Here is a 22,974-nt window from a genome sequence, read left to right on the forward strand (position 1 = left end):
GACAATGGCCCCATTGTGTCCGGGGCCTTGACCTTGATTTCCTGCCGCTGTCGTCTCCCGGCGTGGCATCACCCGGGGCTGATTGGCCCGGAGTCCGCTCGGTGACACTGGGCGGGCCCCGGGGCTGGACCGTGAGCGCTGGGCTCCCGCGGGGGCTGAGACGCACGACTGGTCCTGTCCCGCGGGGAATCCCAGCGAGGGCGGGTGGGGCAAGGGGCCGACGTCTCTCAGAAGTCGAGTCCTCCTGGCTACTCCCTGTCAGGAGTTTGGGGGCAAGAACTCAGGACTTTGTTTGGAAACTACTGCTGCCTAGCGGTTAAGGGCTGCGATCTGCTGTCTGAGAGAACCGGCTTCGAGTGAGCTGCGGGATCCCTGGATACAGTCTTTAGTACCGCCCGCCTTTTTCTCTTTTTTCCTTCTTTCCTTCCTTCCTTTTTTTTTCCTTTCAGCACACACACAGGGATACACATTCCCTTGTTAAAAAAATATGAAACGATACAATTAAAATGCTAAAGCTCCGCACCCTTGTCATACTCACCCCCTTCCCCCACCTCAGATAACTGCTACTGTTAGAGTAATATGTGTCCTTCCTGACCTGATTCAATGAATGTACATGAGCCTGACGTATGAAAATAAGTGATTTCGTGTTATGTACTCTCTAGGCCTCAGTTTCCTAATCTGAAAAAATGGGGATGAAAATAATAGTAGTTAAGTCTGAAGAGTTACTGAGAATGTTACCTGAGATCACTCGTGTGGAGCGCTTATCTTAGCACCGGGCACACGGCATCTGTGACTGTTGTCATCATCCACCATCCTTATTATTATTATCATTGGGCCCCAGACCCAGTTCTAAGGTCTGGATGGGAGCCCTGACTTCTACAGCCTGCTCTTCCCCTCCCCGTCTCCCTTCCAACAGCCTGATAAAAATCTGTGTTCCCTAATGCCTGTGTTTTTTTAAACCTAGAGAGAGCATCTGGTGTTTTCTGCATGTTCTCCCCTCCCTTTCCCTCCCTTCACCCCCACCCACCCCTTGCCTTCCATATTTGACCTAAATGCCACCGCTCACCCACTGCAGAGAGAACATTCCATTCTGTGTCAGGAGAAGAGTCCCAAGGTCCCGTGCAGTGTTGTTGGACCCACAGTGCTTGTGCATAAAGGCTGTTCCCTGGGTAGGGGTAGGGCTAGTGGCTGAAAGGGAGTGGGGGTGGGGATGCTCCATGAAAGACAACATAGTAAAGCAGGTAAGTAGGCATAGGGTTGGTTGTCAGAGCACCCCAGGGTGTGGCCAAGGGCAACTCATTTCACCTCTCTGAGTCACAGTTATCCAACTTGTGCAATGGGGCTGCTAACAATAGCCACCACATTCAAGCCCTATGAGGATAACACAGAGCCTGTGAAGGAACTTGGCACTGAGAAAGCAGATAGTAGTTATCAATGTTATTATGTTCGAAGACTAAGTGTCATGTTTGTTTAGCGTTTGATGTTTGCGAGGAGAATTTCTAACTTCTTTTTTCTGTGTAAAATGAGCTAGTCTTTGCCACGTGGAGAAGGAAGCTTGGTTTGGATTTACAAGTCTCAGGAGAAAGGTAAACACCTTTTCCTGGGTCTCTGTTGAAGCAGTGCCACTTTCTGGGGTTGTTGCTGGCCCCTCAGATGGCCACAGAGAGCATCAGGATACATGAGACCAAAGGACCTCACTGTTCCCAAGAATACAGCAGGAAATACATCAAACCTGTGTGAGTAAGACAAGGCCATGTTACTCATAGCGCCATAGAGCAGAGCCTACACAGCTGAGGCTCCCCAGACTATAGGGGTTTTATTGGGGGAAACCTTACTGCTCATATGAGCTAATGTTTATTCAGTGCTTATTAGATGCTAGGTGTGTTATAAGGAAAACAAACAAGACTTAGATAAGATCTTTGCCCCCCAGGAGCTTGTGTTTTGGGCTTCCCTGGTAGCTCAGCTGGTAAAGAATCTGCCTGCGATGCAGGAGACCCCAGTTCAATTCCTGGGTTGGGAAGATACCCTGGAGAAGGGATAGGCTACCTACTCCAGTATTCTTGGGCTTCCCTGGTGGCTCAGACAGTAGAGAATCCACCTGCAATGCTGGAGACCTGGGTTCGATCCCTGGGTTGGAAAGTTCCCCTGGAGGAAGGCATGGCAACCCACTCCAATAATCTTGCCTGGAGAATTCTCACGGACAGACTGGCCTGGCAGCCTACAGCCCATGGGGTTGCAAAGAGTCAGACATGACTTGAGGAACTAAGCACAGTACAGCTTGTGTTTTATTGTAATTTTATTTTTTTTATTTTACTGAAGTATTGTTGGTTTAAAATGTTGTGTTAATTTCTTCTGTTCTGCAAAGTGACTCAGTTATATGTATGTATATATATATTCTTTTCCATTATGGTATGTCACAGGATATTGAATTCGGTTTCCTGTGTGATGCAATGGGACCTTGCTGTTTATCCACCCTATATGTAATAGTTTGCATCTGCTAAACCCAAACTCCCAGTCCATTCCTCTCCCATGCCCACGTGGCAAGCACATGTCTGTTCTCCCTATGAGTCTGGTTTTGTTTTGTAGACATGTTGATTTGTGTACTTTAGATTCCACATATAACTGATACCATATGGTATTTGACTTTCTTTCTTACTTTCCTTAGTATGCTAAACCTTAGGTCCATCCATGGTGCTGCACCTGGCATTATCTCATTCATTTTGATGGCTGAGTAATACTCCATCTTCTTATCATTCCTCGTCAATGGACATTTAGATTGTTTCCGTGTCTTGGCTATTGTAAGTAGTGCTGCTATGAACATAGGGGTGCCTGTATCTTTTTAAATTATAGTCTTGTCTGGGTATATGCCCAGGAGTACTGAGCGACTTCACTTTCACTTTTCACTTTCATGCATTGGAGAAGGCAATGGCAACCCACTCCAGTGTTCTTGCCTGGAGAATCCCGGGGACGGGGGAGCCTGGTGGGCTGCCATCTGTGGGGTCGCACAGAGTCGGACATGACTGAAGCGACACAGCAGCAGCAGCAGGATTGCTAGATCATATGGCAACTCTATTTTTAGTTTTTTGAGTAACCTCCGTACTATTTTCCATAGTGGCTGCACCAGTTTACATTCCCATCAACAGTGTAGGAGGGCTTCCTTTTCTCCACACCCTCACCAGCATTTATTATTTGTAGACTTTTTAATGATGGCCATTCTGACTGATAGTTTTGATTGTAGTTTTGATTTGCATTTCTCTGATAATTAGCAATGTTGAACATCTTTTCACATGCCTATTGGCCATCTATATATCTTCTTTGCAGAAATGTCTATTTAGGTCCTCTGCCCTTTTTTGATTGGGTTGTTTGTTATTTTGTATTGAGCTGTGTGAGCTGTTTGTATATTTTGGAAACTAAGCCCTTGTCAGTCACATCATTTGCAAATATTTTCCCCCAGTCTATAGGTTGTCTTTTTGTTTATGGTTTTATTAGGTCCTATTTGATTTTTTTTTTTTTTTTTTTTTTGCTATTGCCTTGGGAGACTGACCTAAGAAAACATTGGTAAGATTTATGTCAGAGGATATTTTGCCTATGTTCTCTTCTAGGATTTTTATGGTGTTATGTCTTATATTTAGATCTTCAGTAGCTTGTGTTTTAATGGTTCTTCTACATATACTTCCCTTTTGGAAGGGTATAATTTACACACATTAATTTTTACCATTTTGAGTGTATAGATCTATGAATTTCAACAAACACAGTCATGTAACCACCATCACAATCAAATAATAAAATATGCCCCCCACGCCAAATTTTTCTTCTGTTCATTAGTGATAAGACCTCTCCCCCAAGCCCAGCCACTGGAAACCAGTGATCTGATTTTGTCCTTATAGTTTTGCCTTTTTTTTCCTAATTGCAGAATGGAATCTTGCAATTTGCAGCCATGTGCCTCTTTCATTTACTGCGATGCTTTTGAGAGTCATCCATATTGTTGCACATATCAGCAATTCATCCCTTTTCTCCTTCTTTCAACTTTTCATCATAAAATGTTTTCAATACAAATTTAAAAGAATAATGAAGTGAATACCTATAAACGTACCACCTAGTTCAATAATTATTTGCATTTTGCTGTATTTTAAAGTGACATCTACAATAGGTATGTTTGCTGAACCATTTGAAAGTAAGAAATGAACAACAGTTCATGTCTAAAACTTCAACATTTATCACCTAAGAATGAATGATGTGGGACTTACCTGGTGGCTCAGTGGTTAAGACTCTGCATTTCCACTACAGAGGGTGTGGGTTCAATCCCTTGTCAGGGAACTGAGATCCCTACAAGCCCCAAGGTGTGGCCAAACCACTCGCCCCCCAAAAGAAAGTGTGCTGACCATACGTTATCTTACCTAAGAAGGCTGACAATACATTCCCTAATGCCATCTGCTCTCCATCATTTGCAGATCTCCCCTATCTCAGAGAAAGCCTTTTATAGTTTTTTTATGCACTTGCTAGAGTTTAATTTCTAAACTTTTAGTTTTGAAATAGATATACACTCACAGGGCCCTGCAAAAATAATAGAGTCTCAGACATCTTATATTGTGCTACAGTAAAATATCAAAACTAGGACATTTGCATTGGTACATTACTGTTAACTAGACAACAGACCTTACACCACGTGGCTTATGGGATCTTAGTACCCCAACCAGGGATTGAACCCTTGCTCTTGCAATGAAAGCAACACAAAGTACTAACCACTGGGCCACCAGGGAATTCCCTAGTTTTAACCAGTTTTTAACCTGCATTCATTTGTGTGGGGGAGCTGTGTGTGTAGTTCTATGCACGTAAATCCAGAGTAGAGATTCCTGTAACTACCACAGCCTGAGATTCCTGTAACTACCACAGCCCGTTGAGATGGATAACTGTTACATCATCATGGAAGAACTCTCTCATGCTCACTCTTTGCAGTGACACTCACTCCCACCTCATGCCTCCCTGGTCCTCCTCCCTGACCCCTGGCAACCAATAATTTGATCTCCATTTCTATAGTTTTGTCACTTTTAGAATGTTGTATAAATGAAATCATTCAATATGTAACCTTTTGAGATTGAGTTTTTTCTCTAAGCATAAGGCTCTTGAGGTTCTTCCAGGTTGTTGCATGTATGATTAGCAGTTCATCCTTTTTTGTTACTAAGTAGTATTTTCACATGGATTTGCCACCTTTTAGCCTTTTACCAGTTGAAGGCATTTGAATTGTTTCCAGTTTTTTGGTGATTATAAGTCAAGTTACTGTGAACATCCGTGTAACAGGTTTGTGAATATAAGCTTCACTCCACTCCGGTAAATCCCTAAGAATGGGATTGTTGGGTTGCATGATAAATGTAAGTTTATCTTTGTTTATCTTTATGTGAAATGACTGAACTCTTTTGCCAACTGGCTCTACCACTTTGCATCCCCCCAGCAGTATACGAGAGCTGCAGACACCCTGCGTTCCTGCCACCACTGGGTATTAGCAGTTCTGTTTTAATTTCAGCCATTCTAATACATGTGTCATGGTAGCCCACACAACTTTTAAACCGTAAATAAGACTATGCCATGACCCTTCTTAAAACCCCCAGCGGCTTCACACCACACTCAAAATAAAGTTCAAATTCACTTCTGAGGCCTGCCAGACCCTCTCTCCTGGCCTCTGTGCCTTGAGCTCCAGTTGCAGTGACTTCCCTGTTGTTTCTCTAACACCCTAAGCTGCTTCTGCCTGGAATGTTCTTGCTCTCCATATACAGGTGCCTCAGTTTCTCACCCCATTTACTCTCTGTCTAATATCAGCTTCTCAGAGGCCTTCCCTGATGGTCCAAAGGAACCCCCTCCTGGCACTCAGCCTCACAGTTCTCCTACCCTGTTTCATTTGTCTTCATAGTACTTCGCTTGATAAAATGCTGTATCAGTTACCAAACTGTTTACTGTCTGTCTCCTGTTGGCTTTTTGATGACTGTCTCCAGTGCTTAACACAGGGCTTGGCACAGAGGAGACAATAAGTATTTGTTGAATGACTGTGGGTCGGAGACCTTTTGTGACGCTTCCCCCATGCTTCTGGCCCACCCTTTACTCAGCCATTGCCATGACAACCAGCTTCGAGCAGGTTGGCTTAGCTGCTCCCCACAACGTGTGCCTTCTTGCTTGTATCTGGGCTCAAGCATGATGGTCTGGAAGTGTGGGTGAGTTAGCCCTGCCGGGGTAACCCTGGACCCACAGGACTGGTACTGGTGGATGTATGCTCACTGCTGTGATGCTCGGTGGACAGTTCTGAGGTGCCCTTTGTGCTGCTCCTCAGCAGGTCCTCACTGGATTGAGCCCCACGGAGGCCACCAACTCCACAGCACATGTCTTGCTGTCCTTCCCGTCCCACAGCCTACTCCTGTTCCCAGGGTCACATCTAAAATTAACTGCTGAGTAAACCTTACTCTATTTCCTCTCCCTGCAAGGGGGTAGCAGTGGGGGAAAAGAGCCCAGATTCAGTTAGAACAAATATACGGAGTTTACAATCTAGTGGGACAGACAAATAATTAAATGAAAAATTCAGTAATTAAAATTTAAGTAACTATAGATGAAGGGATAGACTTTCCAGCAGATGGTGCTGGAATAATTGAATATCCATACGGAAATGAATGACTCTCAGTCTCTACTTCACAACATACTTGAGATGGATCAAAGAACTAAATTTTTAAAAAATAAAACTTTAAAACTTGTAGAAGAAAACATAAGAAAATCTACATGACCTTGGGATAGGCAGAGATTTCTCAGATCATAGAAAGAACTAATTATAAAAGGGGGAGTGAGTTGGAAGACAGCATTAAGAACATGAAAAGGTAAGTTGCCAACTAGAAGAAAGTTTTGCAATCACATTTTTGACAAATAATTTGTATCTAAAATACATAAAGAAATATAACTCAATATTAAGAAGATGACCAAAATAAAATATGGGCAAAAGATTTTAACAAATACTTTAAAAAGAAGTGGCACAAATTCCATAAACACATGAAAAGCTGTCTAATGTCATTAGCTGTTAGGGAAATACAAATGAGATAACACCATACATCTATTAGGATGGCTAAAATTTAAAAGATCAGTAATAAGTGTTGTCAAAGATGTGGAACAACTGAAACGCATATCTTGCTGGCAGGAGTGTGAAATGGAAAATCACTTTGGAAAGAAATGTGGCAGTATCTGATAAAGTAAAATATACACTTACCACATGCCCAGCAATCTCTAATACAAGTATTTAGCTGAAGAAAATGAAATGTATGTCTACACAAAGACTTGTCACAAATTGTCTAAGCAGCTTTATTTATTTATTTTGATAATTAAAAATTGAGGTATACTTGATTTATAATGCTGTTTTAGTTTCTGGTATACAGCAAAGGGATTCAGATAGATATAGATATATTCTTTTTCATATTCTTTTCCCTTATATTTTGTTACAAGACATTCAATATAGTTCCCTGTGCTATACAGTAGGACCTTGTTGTTCATCTATTTCATATGTAATAGTTTGTATTTGCTAACCCCAAACTCCTTATTCATCCCTCCCCAACTCCTTTCCCCTTTGGTAACCATAAGTTTGTTTCTTGTGTCTGTAAGTCAAAGCAGCATTATTTGTAATAGCCTGAAAATGGAAATGGCCCAGGTGTCCATCAACAAGCAAATAGATATATTCATACAATAGCTTACTACTCAGTAATAAAAAGAAACAGATGCTGATAACTGCTACAACATGAAGGGACCCCCAGAACATTATGCTAAGTGAAAGAAACCAGGCAGGAGAGTACATGCTGGTGGATAATAACATTTACACTGTTCTTTTCAGGGGGTGCTGTCTCTGCCCAGCTTGTGGGATCTCAGTTCCCTGACCAGGGATTGAACCCGGGTCACAGGAGTGAAAGTGCTAAATTCTAACCACAAGACCACCAGAGAACTCCCTGGATGATTACATTTAAATGCAGTTCTAGAACAAGCAACATGAAGCTATGGGAACAGAAAGCAGAGCAGAGATTGACTGGGGCTGGCCCTGGGGAGGGGGCATACTGACTGGAAGGGGGAATCAAGAAAATTATACAGATTATGGAAATATTTTACGTCTTGAGTAGAGTGGTAAACATTTGGCTATTTGTCAAAACTCACATAACTGTACACCTTAAACATGGGCATTTTATCATATGCAAATTGTACTCCAATAGGGCTGATTTTTAAAATGAATTAACTATAGCTTATGGTAAGTGCTATGAAGGAAAGAAAATACAGTATACAAGAGGCAATGGAGGCAGGGAGGATTACTTTCGATTGGTTGGCCAAGTGATTTTTGAGGAGGTGACATTTGAGAGGAGATTTGGATGTCAAGGGGCTTCCCAGGTGGCACTAGTGGTAAAGAACCCTCCTGCCAATGCAGGAGACCTGAGGCGTGGGTTCGATCCCTCAGTTGGGAAGATCCTCTGGAGGAGGGCATGGCAATCCACTCTCATATTCTTGCCTGGAGAATCCCCATGGACAGAGGAGCCTGCTGGGTTACAGTCCATGGGGTCGCAAAGAGTTGGACACGACTAAAGTGGCTGAGCACTCAAGAGAGACAGCCCTGAAAGATCTAGGGGAGGCCATGCCAGAAAAAGGTCACTTCAAGGACAGTGACCCAGAACAGGAAGCAGTCTGGTAATCTTGGAAACAGTTCGAAGGCCGGAGTGACAGGGCGAAGTGGGTAGGGCAGAGTGATAGGAGTCGGGGTGAAGAGGTAGGTGTGAGCCAGATCATACTGGACCTTATCAACCCTGATAAAGGTTTGGAATTTGAAATTACTGAGATGGAAATCCCTCGTGGGTCTAGAGGGGCAGAAACACACAAGCAAATAAAGGCAATACAGAGTCATGGGTGATATTTTGAGGGCATGTACGGGGAAAGAGGAGGGAGTAGTCAGCACTACCTGAGAACATCTGGGAAGGTGACAGATGTTCTATTTACAACCTCTCACCAGAGGAGGTGACATTTCAGCTCAGACTTGAGGGAAGAGTAGCAAAGAAGACTGTTCCAGTGAAGGGTGCTCTCTCTGTAGCAGCCCAGAGGCAAGCAGCTCCATGGAAAATTCAAAGATCTGGGCATCAGATAAGTCCAGCTGGAGTTTTCCTTCTAGGGGAGTGGCCAGAGAGATGAGGCTGAGGAGAAAGGCTTTTAACTGCCTCATAGACTGGATCCTGCAGGATGGGAAACCACTGGAGAATTTTAAATATGGGAATATTAGAGCCAGGTGTCCATTCCAGGTCAAGACCTCCAGATTAGACAGGTGAGAGCAAGACCACTGGTTCTGGTGTGAAATCAAGGGGAAGGCCTGAACAGGTCTAAGGGGTGAGGATAGGGGGAGGGGAGAAGGGCCAAACTCTGCCAAGAGGTGATGAGGATGATCCCAGACTCAGGGGACTTCAGGTTTGTAGCTTAAAGGCCTGGCTTCCCTGCAGGACAATGGCCCAGTTAAGCAGGACACTGGAGGAGAGACAGGTTGAGGAAAACATCTGCAGAGTTTGAGGGACCAGAGGGCCATAAATGCTAACTTTTATAGGCTTTGCTCCCTCAGAGGGTTTGTTACTTGAGGATTCCTAGGCCCTGGCCCCAGTGATTCAGAAGCAGTGAGTCTTACATGGACTGTAGCATGCCGGGCTCCTCTGTCCATGGGATTTCCCAGGCAAGAATAATGGACTGAGTTGCTGTTTCCTTCTCCAGGGGATCTTCCTGACCCAGGGATCGAAACTGCATCTCCTGCTTGGCAGGCAGATTCTCTACTACTGAGCCACCAGGGAATCCCAGAACAGGCTTGTCCAGGACACCTTAGGATAGCACTCTCCAATAGAAATATAATGAAAATCATACATGCAATTTTAATTAAAAGTAAAAAGCTCAGGTGAAATGAATTTCAACAATATATTTTTCACCTATGTCCAAATATTATAAGTTCATATAGTCAATAAAAATTAAAATATTTTTTAAAACTTAAAATATGGAAAAAAAAAAAAAAAAAAGCATTGGGCCTAGCCTGGAGCCGAGGAAACTGAATGGCCACAGTGCCCCTCCCTCTCTGATGGAGGTGGACTCCACACCCAGGAAACTGCGAGTTTGGCCTCTCCAGGGAGGGGCCTGGAGCAGGAGGTAGACAGGCTTACTCTCCTCTGGCCTGTGGCCAAAGCAGCCCAGAAATTCAGGTACAGGTGACACTTAAATAAGGCTCCGGGTGTAGTTGGTACCAAGGTCTCCCCTGCAGCAGCTGAAGAATTGCACTAGAGGCAAACCACAAGGCCCTGCTCCACAGCGCAGGGATTCAATAGCCTGTGATAAACTATAATGAAAAAGAATGTGAAAAAGAATATATAATGAGTCAGTTTGCTATACAGAAGAAATTAAACATAACATTGTAAACTGCATAACTATGTGCTATGCATGCTATGCTAAGGCGCAGCAGTTGTGTCCGACTCTTTGCAACCCTATGCCCTGTAACCCACCATGCTCCTTTGTCCGTGGGATTCTGGAGTGGGTTGCCATTCCCTCCTCCAGGGGATCTTCCCAACCCAGGGATCAAACCCCTGTCTCACATCTCCTGCATTGGCAGGTGAGTTCTTTACCACTCGTGCCTCCTGGAAAACCCAAATTAACTATACTTCAATAATTTATTTTTTTAAAGAATTGTACTAGAGTGACCCTGGTCATCATGTATAACTCCTGATCACCTGACCAAGGAGCCACAGAAAAATTAGTGGTGGGGCCAAAGGGAAGCAGATGCCTTTTAATTTGTACCCTCTCCTAGGGTGTGGATGCTGGGGGTCAATGGTGGGGATACATGGAGGCTCCCATGACCTGGAGAACGTGTTCTGTGCATTTATGGGCATACCCATAAATGGTATGGGTATGCGCATACCATTTAACCCTTGCGACAGCTCTGTGTGTCTGGGCCTATTATTATTTCCACTCTACAGATAAGGAAACTGAGGCCCCAAAAGATTTAATAAATGGTTCTGGGTTCCAAAACAAGGATTTAGGGGAACCAGGGCTAGAATGCAGGTCTCTGGACACCCATAGCGTTGCCCTGCCTCCCTGAGTGGGAGAAGTCACATCTCTTAAATGATCTTTCAAGTAAGGAATGGGGGAGTTTTCCTTCTCCTATTCCTTTCAGAAAGTGTCTAAGTCCTTACTATGTGTGTTTTCAAAAAAAAAACAAAAACAAGGCTTCCAGGGCCCAGGAGAGGTAGGATTTAGAGCCTTGCAGTACAAACTGAGTTGTAGGGCCCCAGCCAGGAAAAATTGCCTGATCTTCTAAGAATCTCACAGCAGTGCCACATGCCTCGGCTTTATCCAGGCAACAGAAGGAGGTGGTGGAGGCGGTGGTGGCAGCAGCAGCCTTAGCAGCAGCAGCAAATCTGTCCCCAGCGCACGACAGCACTGTTGTGCTGTGATGGAATACACGTGGCATATGTCTGCAGAGTTACTATCTTGAGAACAGATAGAAAGGGGATTTTTCATGTGCCAGATTTCACTTTCCTTTTTGAAACAATCCTTGTAGTAAACAGAGGTTTTCTGATCTTGTGAAGATCCAGGAGATGGGAATTCCTTTACTCATTTTAAGCAAAACTATTGTCTTGTAGAGTCTCAGCCTATTGATGGTGCAAATGTTTTTTTAACATGTGGAAGCTTTCCTCTCCCTCCCTCCAAAGGCCAGAACAGGAAGAGGCACTGCCACCAACAGGTGACCAGCCTTGTTCTGGTCTCAGACCACCCCAGTGATGAGACCACCATCTGTCCTGTGACTGCCAGTCGCTGGGGTGGGTAAGAGGAAAGGCTTGCTGAGCGCGGGAGTCCTGGGGCAGGGGGAGACAAGGAAGCACCAGGAAGCGAGCAGAATGTAATTTTTAGGAGAATTATTTTGAACTGCGTCTTGTGCGCTGACAGCATAATCATCATTATTAGGGCCTCAGATGTAACATGGAGCCCGCCCTGAAGTTAAATTTTCTGTTTCAGATAAGCATGGCCTGTCAACCCAGCCTAAGATGGCTCACTGCAGCCTCCTCCATGATAGTGGGAAGGAACGCCCCATCTGCTCCCTCACTGTTAACTTTCATTAAGGACTTTGCTTTACTGGTAAACAGGGGCACCTGTTTAACTTAGCCTTATCAAATCAACCTGACAATTACTTCATGCAAGCCCCCAGAGCTGTATTTTTCTACCCATTTTTCGTTTTGGGGTGCTTTCTCATAGAGGGGCAGACCTGTGGCCTGAATAATGCTCAGACAGATTTTGTTTATCTTTCACTGTATTTTAAAAACTGGTTTTCACATCAAAATTCTGTTTGCTAGCTTCTCTTGAAAAAAAATCGTAAGACTTGGCCACACTGGGCCAACTCCCATGTGCCAAGTGGCTAGATAGTGGCTCCCTTTGCACAGAGCTTGTTCTCCAGTTTGCCATAATCCCACCACTTCGCATCATCCTCTTTCCACACTCGAAGAAAAGGGTACAAATTAAAAGGCAGATGTGAAGGGACTTTCTTGTGGTCCAGTGGTTAAGACTCTGTGCTTCTAATGCAAGGGGCTCAGGTTCAATCCCTGGTAGGGGAACTACGATCTCACATACCACGTGGCATGGTCAAAAATAAATAATAAATGATACAACCGTAAGGAATAAAATAATTTTTAAAAAGGAAGAAATGGAGAAATGAGTTTCAATCTTGGCTCTACCCCTTACTTCCTAGGGCCTCTTAAACAGGTGTGTACATCTCTCTGAATTCTGTTTTTAATCCCTAGGAAGAAGAGAATAATGAGAAAACGTACACAGAGCACTGGACAGAAGCCTTGCCTTAGAGGAAGCACTCGCAAAGAATTTGTCCTGCATGTTTACTGGTGATTAAGACAATCCCTGTCAGTGACACAGAGGAGACCCAAAGCTGTATATGAATGGACACAGCTACTAAAATGTAAGTTTGATATAAGCAAGGATTTTGAAAATTTTGTATTGCTTATTCCCACATCTCCAGAGCTTAGAACAGCCCCTGGCATGTGGTTGGTACTTAATACATGTGCTGAATGAATATGTGGATTTAATGTTTTCCCTGAGTTCATATTCTTCATATATCAAGTGCTAAATCATCGTTTGTTATTGTTTAGTTGCCAAGTTGTGTTCAACTCTTGGCGACCCCATGGACTGCAGCATGCCTGGCTTCCCTGCCCTTCACTATCTCTCTTGGAGTTTGCTCAAACTCATGTCCTTTGATTCAGTGATGCCATCAAACCATCTCATCCTCTGTGGCTCCCTTCTCCGTGAATCATTGGTTCATTGAATAAATATAAGTGCAAATAGACATATAGGCTGAGTATCTCAAATTTATAGGTGCTGATTTTTTTCCCCCTTATTTTCAAAATATCAGAAATCAGGGAGATTCTTAAGAGTTGATGAAAACTTCATACTCAGTTGAGTCACAGCCTATGAGAAAAATGTGTTTTCCTCCCGGGCTGGGTTTCTAAGATCATTATCTAAATGCCAGGCCACTTTAGGAATCAGTGCTTCGAAAAGTAGCAATTAAAATTGCACACCTTTATGTGGTGCATCTTGAGAACTCAAGGTGCTGTACAAACACATTTAAAGCATGAAGTACTTTCTGAAGCACTTTCCTCAGAAGTGATCCTTCCAGAGAAGAGAGTGCACTTAGGTAAAGCCAGTGGTGGGTTCTCTACCATGATCTCAACAAGGCTTAACCTCTCAGCGCTGGAGTTTGCCCCCCAGTGGATGCAATTTTCCTGGAAATACTGGAGAAGGTGAGTTGGCTCCCAAGTAGAGTCAAAGCTACTCTTTTGGAATAATACTTGAATTTCATATTATTGAATACATGTGCCTACAGGACTCTTCAATAAGCTTGTGGTTTTGGTATCAGTGGCCTGCAGGGGTCAGCTGTGTTTTTTGTTTGCTAGGCATCTGTTCTTCCTAGTTCTGGTAACTAAACTTCAGTTTTCCTGGGGAAGCTGTTCTTTCCGCACTTTCCAACGTGGGGTTTGAGAGATGGCTAGCCTTACCCCCAGTTCCAGATGACAGCAAGAACTAGCCAAGATGCCACATCCCCTGGCCACAACCACACATTGAGAGAGAAGCAATTTACCCCAAGCCAATGCAAACAGTAAGACTCCAATCTGGAACTTTTCTTAGTAAAAAGTTCTCTAGGAAAAAGAAAGCCTTTTGTCTGTTTTGAGAATGTGCTTCTAACACTCTCAGAGGGGCTGCACTCTCAGAGAATGCACAGAAAAGAGAGCCAAGAGATAGAGCAAGAGAGGAGATTTCTGGTGAAACTGTTTGAGTGCCTGGATCCAGCTATGCCTGAAGTTCAGATTTGTGTCTGGACTCCTGGTTTCAAGAGCCAATAAATTCTCTCTCTCTCTCTTAAACTGATTTGAAGAGCATTTTAGTTCCTTGTAATGGAGACAATCCTGACTAGCAAATTGGAACCTGAAAATGTAAATCAGGAAAAAGATGTGTAAAACTGAAACTCATTGCTCAGGTGAAAGCCCAAACGTCGAAGCACGACTGCTCAGGTGAAAGCCCAAACGTTGAAGCACGACCGAAAGCAGACTGACACCTTTCTCCTTCACATGGACCTCAAATCCTGTTACAATCAGGCAGACCAATGAGCTAGCAAACAGAAGTGAAGCATTTTTTCCCCTTTCTTTAATATCCTCAAACATGAAAAAAAATCTGATTTTTTTTTCTGGTTTTTGTGTATGTGCTGGCCACACTGACTGGCTTTCCCTTCACATGTGTTCCTTTGTCTGTTTCCATGGGAGGAAAGCCAGAGGCCAGCTCTTAGTGGATTTCCCAGTGCTTTAAAACTCTGTTCTGAGAGGAGTTCCACAGTGTTTGCCGCTGAGCCTGTGAGCTCCAGAAAGACATTATCTGACCTGTGCAGCATGTAGAGATGTTCATTTTAATAGGGTTTCTGTGCACCTCTGCCTGCCAGGCTCCAACTGCCACACACATGTGAGTAAAAGACAGCCCTCCTCCTCTCCAGAAGGGGTGGTTTCTAGTCCTTGGTCAGCCCTTCCTCAGCTCTTGGGGCTGCACCTTTGCCCCTACTCTCCCTTCTGACCATGTTGGGTGCTGCTTCCAAACGATTCTTTACAAAACCCTACATCCTCCAAAAGGAGGGGATATATGTATACATATAGCTGATCCACTTTGCCATACAGTAGAAACTAATACAACATTGTAAAGCAACTACACTCCAATAGAAATTTTAAAATAAATAAAAATATATTCTTAAAAAACAAACACAAAAACATTGCCTCCCATTCCCACTTCCCATTCTGAGGAGCTTCAGTAGATTCCTATAGTTTTTGTATTGAATCCATACTCTTCTTCTCATGCCTTAATAAAACCAATACCAATAATAAAGAAAAGTGAACAGTTAGGAGCACTTCAGTTCAGTCACTCAGTTGTGTCCAACTCTTTGCAACCCCATGGACTGCAGCATGCTAGGCCTCCCTGTCTATCACCAACTCCCAGAGTTTACTCAAACTCATATCCATTGAGTCGGTGATGCCATCCAACCATCTCATCCTCTGTCATCCCCTTCTCCTGCCCTCAATCCTTCCCAGCATCAGGGTCTTTTCAAATGAGTCAGCTCTTTGCATCAGGTGGCCAAAGCATGGGAGTTTCAGCTTCAACATCAGTCCTTCTAATGAACATTCAGGACTGATTTCCTTTAGGATGGACTGGTTGGATCTCCTTGCAGTCCAAGGGACTCTCAAGGGTCTTCTCCACCATGGTGGATTCATGTTGATGTATGGCAAACCAATACAATATTGTAAAGTAATTAGCCTCCAATTAATATAAATAAATTTACATTTAAAAAAAGAGTCTTCTCCAACATCACAGTTCAAAAGCATCTTTTCCAGTAGGAGCACTTACTAGGTGCTGAGCTCCATGTCTAGGTTTCATACACATTATCTTAGTTAATCTTCAAAATAACACTATAGATACACTGTGGGTAAGGATGGGGGTGGGAAAAAAATCTATAAAGTAGATAACAATGTAATCCATATTTTTTTTTCTGAATGAGGACACTAACACAGAAAGAGGTTAAATAACTTTCTCAAGGACATGTGGCCAATAATTGATGAGTTTGAATGCAACCCTGTCACCCTGGCTCCAGACCCTGTGTTGCTACCAGAAGATTCTGCTGTTTCAAAAGCTTCTCTTACAGTCTGCCTTGTCCCTACCTTGCTTCTCACAACTCTCCAGTTTCCATAGCCGACCTAGGCTGGGCTTATGCCTGTGCCCACCATTCTCTAATGGTGTGGCTTTTGCTTATTTGTTCAATCTTTCATTCATTCATTTATTCACTCAGCAAATATTTGCTAGGCCCCTGTCCCAGGTGTTCATGTCATCTGGATGACATGACCAAGAAGGCTCTTTTCTCTCACCACTTCTCCAAATCTTGCCTTTCAGGCTGTGTTCCAGACCCTCTCTTTCATACATCCCACCTCAGCCAATGTAGCCAGCATGGTGTCCCTCTTCGTGAATGCTGAGGGCAGAGAAGGGCATGACATAGTTTAGCCTTTAGTTTCACAGGGCCTTTGTGGAGCTCTCATACTGTCCCACTGTCCTGTCAGGAGTCTGAAGTCTGGAGGACCAAGTCAGAGAATTTGCTCCTTTCATATCCATCATGGTGTAGTGTATATATTAGGCATCCAAGAAACATTCTTTCATCCAGTTGGTGAGTGAACAAATGGGGCCAATGAAAATAGAGTGATTTTTTTTTAATATTTATGTATTTGGATGCATCAGGTCTTAGTTGCAGCATGCAGGATCTTCATTGTACCATCTGGCGTCTTTTGTTACAGTGCATAGACTCTCTCTAGTTGTGGTGTGCAGGCTCCCACGGGCTCAGTAGTGGTGGCACAGGCTAAGTTGCCCTGTGGCATATGGGCTCTTAGTTCCCTGACCAAGAATTGAATCTGCATCCTGCTCATTGCAGGGCAGATTCTTAACCACTGGGCCATCAGAGAAGTCCCCCAAATACAATGAGTTTGAAATGGCCTTCTGAAAACCTGAATCTGTGTCTTTCCTTTGACCTAGAATTCACCTCGAGTTAATGACAATCTCACGAAGTAGGTATTATACCCATTTTACAGATATGACTGAGGCTCAAGGAAAGTGGATAACTTGTCTGATTTCACAAAATGGATAAATCACAGAGCATATGTTCCCCACCCCTGCATTATGCTGCCTCCACAATCCTTGGATGGTTTTCCTGAGCTCACAAATGTTGAAAATCCTTTGCCATTTCTGTGGGTAATCCATTCACAAAACTTTGCATTGTCAAGACCTTTCACACAGGCATTTTTCTTTATTTTCAGGAAAGAAAATCTGAAGAAACTCCAGCAACTTCTACATCTGGCTGACTACTCACTTCTGGGATTGGAGGTCAAATCCTAGAAATGGCCATGCTCCTTGGCCATGTCTCAGTTCTGGATTGCTGCCAAGTGACATTCCTTGAGTTTGTATTCATGGTAGCACTCCTTCCTCAAGGGGGTGGTGGGAATGAGGGTGGGGAACATTCTATTTTTCCTTTGATGCTTATGCCCCATCACACCCAAGTTCAGTTCAGTTCAATCACTCAGTCATGTCCAACTCTTTGAGACCCCATGGACTGCAGCATACCAGGCCTCCCTGTCTATCACCAACTCCCAGAATTTACTCAAATTCATGTCCGTTGAATCAGTGCTACATGCCATCCAGCCATCTCATTCTCTGCTGTCCCCTTCTCCAGCCTTCAATCTTTCCCAGCATCAGAGTCTTTACAGATGAGTTAGTTGTTCGCATGAGGTGGCCAAAGTATTGGAGTTTCAACTTCAGCATCAGTCCTTCCAGTGAATATTGAGGACTGATTTTCTTTAGGATGGACTGGTTGGATCTCCTTGTAGTCCAAGGGACTCTCAAGAGTCTTCTCCAACCCCACAGTTCAAAAGCATCAATTCTTCGGCGCTCAGCTTTCTTTATAGTCCAACTCTCGTATCCATACATAACTACTGGAAAAACCATAGCTTTGGCTAGATGGACCTTTGTGGGCAAAGTAATGTCTGCTTTTTAATATGCTGTCTAGTTTGGTCATAACTTTCTTTCCAAGGAGCAAGTGTCTTTTAATTTCATGGCTGCAGTCACCATCTGCAGTGATTTTGGAGCCCTAAAATAGTCTGTCACTCTTTCCACTGTTTCCCCATCTATTTGCCATGAAGTGATGGGACCAGATGCCATGATCTTAGTTTTCTGAATGTTGAGTTTTAAGCCAACTTTTTCACTCTCCTCTTTCTCTGACATCAAGAGGAGGCTCTGTAGTTCTTCTTCACTTTCTGCCATAAGGGTGGTGTCATCTGCATATCTGAGGTTATTGATATTTCTCCTGGCAATCTTGATTCCAGCTTGTTTTTCATCCAGTCCAGCATTTCTCATGATGTACTCTGCATATAAGTTAAATAAGCAGGGTGACAATATATAGCCTTGACGTATTCCTTTCCCAATTTGGAACCAGTCTGTTGCTCCATATCCAGTTCTAACTGTTGCTTCTTGATCTGCATACAGATTTCTCAGGAGGCAGGTCAGGTGGTCTGGTATTCCCATCTCTTGAAGAATATTCCACAGTTTGTGGTGATCCACACAGTCAAAGGCTTTGGCATAGTCAATAAAGCAGAAATAGATGTTTTTCTGGAACTCTCTTGCTTTTTTGATGATCCAATGAATGTTGGCAATTTGATCTCTGGTTCCTCTGCCTTTTTTAAATCCAGCTTGTACATCTGGAAGTTATCGGTTCATGTACTGTTGAAGCCTAGCTTGGAAAATTTTGAGCATTACTTTGCTAGCGTGTGAGATGACTGAAATTGTGCAGTAGCTTGAGCATTCTTTGGCATTGCCTTTCTTTGGGATTGGAATGAAAACTGACCTTTTCCAGTCCTGTGGCCACTGCTGAGTTTTCCAAATTTGCTGGCATATTGAATGTAGCACTTTCACAGCATCCTTTTTCAGGATTTGAAACAGCTCAACTGGAATTCCATCACCTGTACTAGCTTTGTTCATAATGATGCTTCCTAAGGCCCACTTGCCTTCTCATTCTAGGATGTCTGGCTCTAGGTGAGTGATCACACCATTGTGATTATCTGGGTCATGAAGATCTTCTTTTAATAGTTCTTCTGTGTATTCTTGCCACCTTTTCTTAATATATTTTGCTTTTGTTAGGTCCATACCATTTCTGTCCTTTATTGTGCCCATCTTTGCACGAAATGTTCCCTTGGTAGCTCTAATTTTCTTGAAGAGATCTCTAGTCTTTCCCATTCTATTGTTTCCCTCTATTTCTTTGCAGTAACCACTAGGGAAGGCCTTCTTATCTCTCCTTACTATTCTTTGGAACTCTGCATTCAGATGCTTATGCCTTTCCTTTTCTCCTTTGCCTTTTGCTTCTCTTCTATTCACAGCTATTGTAAGGCCTCTCAGATAACCATTTTTCCTTTTTGCATTTCTTTTTCTTGGGGATGGTCTTGATCATTGCCTCCTGTACAATGTTATGAACCTCTGTCCACGGTTCTTCAGGCACTCTGTCTATCAGATCTAATCCCTTGAATCTATTTGTCACTTCCATTGTATAATCATAAGGGATTTGATTTAGGTCATACCTGAATGGTCTAGTGGTTTTCCCTACTTTCTTCAATTTACGTCTGAATTTGGCAACAAGGAGTTTATGACCCAAGCCACAGTCAGCTCCCAGTCTTGTTTTTGCTGACTGTATGAAGATGGCAAGAGTGAACATCAACATTTTAGGAATCTGCGAACTAAAAGTGACTGGAATGGGTAAATTTAACTCAGATGGCCATTATATCTACTACTGTGGGCAACAATCCCTTAGAAGAAATGGAATAGCCACCATAGTCAACAAGAGTCAAGTACAACAAATACAGTACTTGGATGCAATCTCAAAAATTACAAAATGATCTCGTTGGCAAACCATTCAATATCACAGTAATCCAGGTCTATGCCCTGACCAGTAATGGTGAAGAAGCTGAAGTTGAGTGGTTCTATGAAGACCTACAAGACCTTCTAGAACTAACACCCAAAAAAGATGTCCTTTTCATTATAGGGAACTGGAATGCAAAAGTAGGAAGTCAAGAAATACCTGGAGTAACAGGCAAATTTAAATTTGGCCTTGGAGTACAGAATGAAGCAAGGCAAAGGCTAACAGAGCTTTGCCAAGAGACTGCACTGGTCATAGCAAACACCCTCTTCCAATGACACAAGAGAAGACTCTACACATGGACATCACCAGATGGTCAATACCAGAATCAGAATGATTATATTCTTTGCAGCCAAAGATGGAGAAGCTCTATACAGTCAGCAAAAACAAGACCGGGAGCTGACTGTGGCTCAGATCATGAACTCCTTATTGCCATCACCCCCAAACAACTCAGTAAAATGGGAGTGGCCAAGGACCTTACTGAAAACACCATTCTTCTCCCACAGCATGGCTCTATATGTCCAGCTGCCCTCTCTTCCAAGGCAGTTAACCTTGCCCCCACCCTCATCTCACCTTGCTCTGCCTACATTACAGCCTCAGAAGCTCTCAGCTTTCCCATAGGGCCTCCATCATGTTCTTCTCACTGCTCCTCCTTCCTTGCAGTCCTCATTTTTGTAATCTCCCTTTCCTTAATGCTGTTAGCACACCCTTCCTTTCAGTAGTCCCTCCTCAAACCACTGCTCCTTCTTTCTCTAGATCCTTCTCCATTCTCTCCACTCCCTCACTTCTCCCCTCTACTGCATCCCTCAAACCTCATTCCAACCCAGCTCTTCCCCCACACATCCCTAACCTGCACTTGGAGCTCCTCTCCTCAGACCAACCAGCCACCCCAGGTCTGGTTGCCCCTGCCCTGCTCCCACCATCTTCCTGCCTCCTAATCTCTGCCCTTTGAGACCTGGGCTCATGTTTTAAATCTCTCTCCTTTTAGTACAATTCTGTCTGGAGCCACGATTCTTCTCTTTCACAGCTGTCTTCCCCGCGCCGCCCCCCCGCCCCCTGCCATTTATATGCTAGTTTCTTTTTTAAATGTATAAAAATAAACAAGTGTCACGATGAGATGCACCACTCATAAACCTTCAGTCTTCAAGGATCATGCCTTAAGCACCCATTGCCAGGCAAAGACGCTCACTGCTGCTGCTGCTGCTGCTGCTAAGTCCCTTCAGACATATCCGACTCTGTGCGACCCCATAGACAGCAGCCCACCAGGCTCCCCCGTCCCTGGGATTCTCCAGGCAAGAACACTGGAGTGGGTTGCCATTTCTTTCTCCAATGCATGAAAGTGAAAAGTGAAAGTGAAGTCACTCAGTCGAGTCCGACTCTTCGCGACCCCATGGACTGCAGCTCACCAGGGTCCTCCATCTATGGGATTTTCCAGGCAAGAGTCCTGGAGTGGGGTGCCATAGCCTTCTCCGAAAGAAGCTCACTAGAAGTTATTTATAAAATAACTTTTTGGTTTAAAATCCTGTACATACTGTAAGAGGGAAGGACAACATATATGAAACTTCCATAATGGTGCAGGGAGTAGGAGAGTAAAACTTAAATGGAACTCAGAAAAAGTAAAGGGATAGAATAAGCAGTGGCGCTCAAACCAGGACCTCCACAGGATCTTACATTTTCATTTTGAAACTGACTGTCTATGTCTAGTGAGTGGAAAGTCACAGAGATGTAGGCATACCATCATAATGAGCTAGGGGAGGAAACTGAAGGGAAAATCAATTTCTAAACTGAAAACAAATCGGACTTCAACTAGGACTTTCAGGCTTGTGCTAAGCTTTGTTCTGGGTGTTTCAATGCTTTCTCTTTCGGTTGGCAGAGAAGGAGGGCTGCAGGACAGGAGGACTGGGCTGGCCTACAGCCTGTTCTTCATCCTGAGTGAATGAAGTCTTACTATTATATTCTCCAGCAAAGGCTGCACTACTTGCTGTGAGGCTTATGGGTAAAGTTGCCAGTGAGCAATCCAGTTATCAGCCTCAGCCCCAGTCCTCTCATGTACAGTTTTCGAAGCAAACCCTCGAACCTAGCTGGATCTAGAAGGAGAAGACGCAGAGAGAAGCGGCCCACAAGCGAAGCCTGCAGCAAGCCTTGCACTGAATCCCTTACGGGTTCGGTGAGGACACATGCCCTGACGCCAGGCACTTGCCCTGACGACGAGGGGATAACGTCTGGAGACTCGGAGCACTGATCCAGCCTTTTGGAGTCTCAGGTATCCATGCCCACTTATCCATGCCTACTTGAAGGCCAGAGCAGAGAGGCTGGATGCGGACGGCCGGACACTGAACTCGAGTTTCCGTAAACCGCTCGGGAGCGCCCCGGGTGGCGCCTCCAGACCGCGCTGCTAGGGGCGGGGCTCGCGCTGTGACGCCGCTCCCCGCCTCGCCCCGCCCCGCGCGCGTTGCCAGGGTGATCAGGTGACTCCGCGCTCGCGGCGCTCGGGGAGGCCTTGACGTCAGGCGAGCCTAGTCTCACTCGCTCCTTGGCAGGTGCGGCGCCACTTGTGCGGTCTCGTCAGGTTCCAGCGGGTCCCGGCCGAACCAGTGCTCAGCGGATTCGTAGAAAGGAGAGGTGAGGCCCGCGGTGGACCTGGGCCCAGCCAAGCTGGGACCAGGGAGGGGGTTAGGCGCGGGCAGAGCTCTTCGGGGCTTTTGCGCACCCCCGAGCTCCCCAGAGGGCGCCGGGAGAGCGACGGGCTCCCGGGCGCAATGGGCGGACTCGGGCCGGGAATCGAGCAGAGCTGGGGGAGAGGCCGGGAGCCGGCGGAGCTGTAGGAGCCGGCCTGATACACACCCCAGCGCTTCGCGGCTGCTCCTCCGGGTCTCGTCGCAGCGCCGCTGGCTGAGGCTGGGAAGATCCCGCACTGCCCGCCG

Source organism: Capricornis sumatraensis, chromosome 9, assembly GCF_032405125.1.
Source record: "Capricornis sumatraensis isolate serow.1 chromosome 9, serow.2, whole genome shotgun sequence".
Taxonomy (NCBI): domain Eukaryota; kingdom Metazoa; phylum Chordata; class Mammalia; order Artiodactyla; family Bovidae; genus Capricornis; species Capricornis sumatraensis.